At 43.8% G+C, this 3417-nt stretch overlaps 1 protein-coding gene across 7 annotated transcripts in view; it reads right to left on the bottom strand.

Moving 5' to 3' along the window:
- Window positions 1-3417, bottom strand: part of TEX35 (testis expressed 35) — a 20172-nt gene that overhangs the window by 12023 nt on the left and 4732 nt on the right. The window lies entirely within an intron of this gene.

Below are 3417 nucleotides of genomic sequence, written 5' to 3'. Positions count from 1 at the left end.
AAAATAAATAAAATAAAATAAAATAACCAAGGCCCCAAACAAAAATCAAATGTCTCATATTCTAACAAGTCTCAGCATCACTTCAAACTCATTTTTCAAGCTGATCTCATTTCCTTTCAGAATTAGCTGTTTCCCAACTCTGCTTGCCATTGTCACCATGCCCTTCTAATTGTCCAGATTAAAACTTCAGTGACCTCATGGAGGCTTGCCTTGTGGGTCTTCATTCTCAATCCTCCATCAGTCACCAAACACTATTATTCTTCCTTCAACGCACCTTCCAGATTTACCCCTGTCCTTCTTTCCCACACCTAGTCTGGCTCTTGTCACCTTGAGCAGGTGCAGTGTCGTGTCTGGTGTTCTTGCTGCCAGACAGTCCCTCTCCCAGGCCACCTTGCGAACAGCTGCCAAGCCCGGCTTTCTGGAGGGCTGTTCCCAGCACAGTCTTTGATTAAGACTCTCCAGAGGCCGCTTACTGCTTGCAGAACCAAGTCCCAGCTTGTCCGCCAGCCTTTCAAAAGCCTTCATTACCCACTGCCTTTGTGCCATTCGATGTTATTTCCCACGTTTCTCCCCAAACAATCCTACTTCATGACGGATCTCCCCACTGACCGCGACATGCAACATGCGCATCCTGCTTCCTGCTGGGTTCAAGCTGTTCCGGCCCGAAATAGCCTCCTTTGTGCCTTTCCCCAGCCAGTCCTGCCCACCAACACAACACCGCGCTTGCAGTTTAATATAGAAACACCACATGCCCCTTGTAGGGAATTCAGAAAACACAGGGGATATTAACAAATTAATTTTCTCACTCAGAAATAACTGCTCTTAGCCCCATTGGTATGTCTCTTTCCAGACTTTTTTTCTATGTATTTACGTATAAATAAATAAATTTTTCATCTAGTTGAGAGCAATCTGTTTATATTGCATCTTGTTTTTAGTACTCATTGTAAGTGACCTTTCTAAACACCCTCTTCAATACTTCCTAATTTGCATCCTAGTGATATACCATTATTTATTTGGCTATTCCCTGACTGTTAAAACTTGTAGTTGGTTCCAAATTCTTATTATAAATACATTGTGATGAACGTGCTTTTATATACTCATGTTGGCATCTCTGATTAGTCTCATAGGTTAAATTTTGAGAAGGGGAATAGATAAATCAAGAGGTTTTGAGAATCTTTTTGGGGGGCCAGCAGTTGGTGTAATGGCTATGTTGCTGGACTCCCATGTAGTCGACCGTGATTCGAGTCCCGAACTCGGTGGCTTACACTCACGCCAGGCGCGTGTGCATGCGTGCCCAAGATCCCAAGAGGAGAATGGAGGAGAAGGGATTGTAGTGTGGCCATGCCCCTTGGGGGGTGATTTGTCGCTTTCTGTCTCTCTCTGTCTTTCTGGAGAGCGCAAAAAAAAACCCCCCCAAAAAAAAAAAAAAAAAAAAAAGAAGAGAGTCTTTTTGGTATTTGTTCCCAATAACATCCCATTTTTGTACAAATTTACACGCTAATCAACAGTATCAGAGTTACATTCCTATCTTGCCCCATAATTGTCGCTAAGTTAAAAGTTGGCTTATTTGAACGCTACAATGATCGATTGTTTCATTTGCATATATTTGCATTTCATGAGGTAACACCTTTTTAATATTGTAAAATATTAAATAGTAAAACTAAATTTTTAGTTTTACTCTCTCCTTGTGTGTTGCCTGTTCATGGCCATGCCCACTTTTCTGTTTGTTTTTTCCTGATTTGTGTGAACTTCGTGTGTAATGAATGTCTCTGTCTATGCTTATCACATTTGTGAAAAAGTTGTTTCCCCCCACACTGTTTTTAACTTCTGCATGTGGTACTTTTCTGTCATAATACTTCAGATATTTTACATAGTTAAATATATCAGTGGTTCCTGTGTGATTTCTTCCACAGTATTTATATTTAGATATAATGGTTCATATTATCCTTAAAGACACTTTACAGACTTTTTCAATTTGTAGTGTTAACAGAATTAAGTTTTTGCTCATACGGCCAGTGTTTTTTTTTTTGGAGAGGTTTTCACTACAGGGCGCATGCGCTCGCCAGACAGACAGAGAGAGACATAGAGACAGAAAGCGAGACATCACCCCCCAGAGGGGATGGTCACACCGCAATCCCTTCTCCTCCATTCTCCTCTCGGGATCTTGGGCACTCACGCACACGCGCCCGGCGTGAGTTTTAAGCCACCGGGTCCGGGACGCAAACCGCGGTTGACTACGTGGGAGTCCAGCAACATAGCCATTAAGCTAACTGCTGGTTCCCATACGGCCAGTGTTTTTAATATTATCACATAATCCTTTCCTTCTCCCTGATGTTAAAATGTCACCCTTACCATATTTTATACTTTCTAGAGCTGGGGTTCTCAGCCTCCAATGGACAATGGAATCAGTCACCTGGGAAACTTTAAAAGCTACCGGTGCTTGGACCTCACCCCAGAGGTCCCGCGTGAGTCGTTAGAGGGTGCAGCCTGGGTACAGGGGACGGGATGCCAGAGCTCCTCCGGGGCCTCTCACCTGCAGCCAAGGTCAGTAACTGCCGCTTAAAGGTGAAGGGCCTGGTTCTCACCGAGGCACAAGCATCCGAATCACGGAGGGCGGGCTGAGTGACTCTGCCCCACCCTGGAGATTCTTATTCATTCCTCTGGGCTGGGGGGCCTTGGGGTATAGATTTTTTAAATCCTGACAAGTGATTCTCAGTACCTCTCTGGCAGAGGCCACTGCAGCTGATCCGTTCCTTCTCATTTATCTGGTTATCCTTGGGATGTACCACCTGGGGTTGATAACTGTGGTTTTATTACGAGTTCTAATACCTGACAAGGCCAGTACCCCTTTCCAATTCTTGAAAAGCTCTTGTGTTTGCCTTTTTATGCTTCTACATAGCAGTTCTCAAACCGTCTTCTGGGGAACTTGGCAAAAATACAAGGTGCAAGGGCCCAAGTCCCATCTGAACATCTATTTCTTCTTCCTCTTTTTTATTTATTTATTTATTTATGCCGAAGAGACAAAAAGAAAAAAATCACTGCCCCCCAACCCCAAGCTCCACACTCCAAAAGATGGCTACTCTCCAATCCATTCTCCTCTTGGGATGTTGGGCATGCGTGCATACGTACCCTGCATGAGTTTCAAGCTGACAGGTCCAGGTCTCGAACTGAGGTCGACGTCATGGGAATCCAGCAACATAAGCATTACACCATCTGCTGGTCCCTCTATTTTCTTTATTAGTGCTCCAAGTGGCTCAAAAACACACCAAAATCTGTGAATCATTGCTCTAGAATCTAGATTAGCCTCTTACTAAATTTTTAAAAAATTATTATAAAATAAAGAACCTTATGGGACCAGCAGTTGGCATAATGGCTATGTTGCTGGACTCCCAAGTGGTCGGCAGTGGGTCGAGGCCC

This window comes from Tupaia chinensis, unplaced genomic scaffold, assembly GCF_000334495.1.
Source record: "Tupaia chinensis unplaced genomic scaffold, TupChi_1.0 Scaffold000074_1, whole genome shotgun sequence".
In the NCBI taxonomy this organism is placed as follows: domain Eukaryota; kingdom Metazoa; phylum Chordata; class Mammalia; order Scandentia; family Tupaiidae; genus Tupaia; species Tupaia belangeri.
The sequence above is the reverse complement of the archived record's forward strand: the minus strand, read 5'-3'. Positions and strand labels throughout refer to the sequence as shown.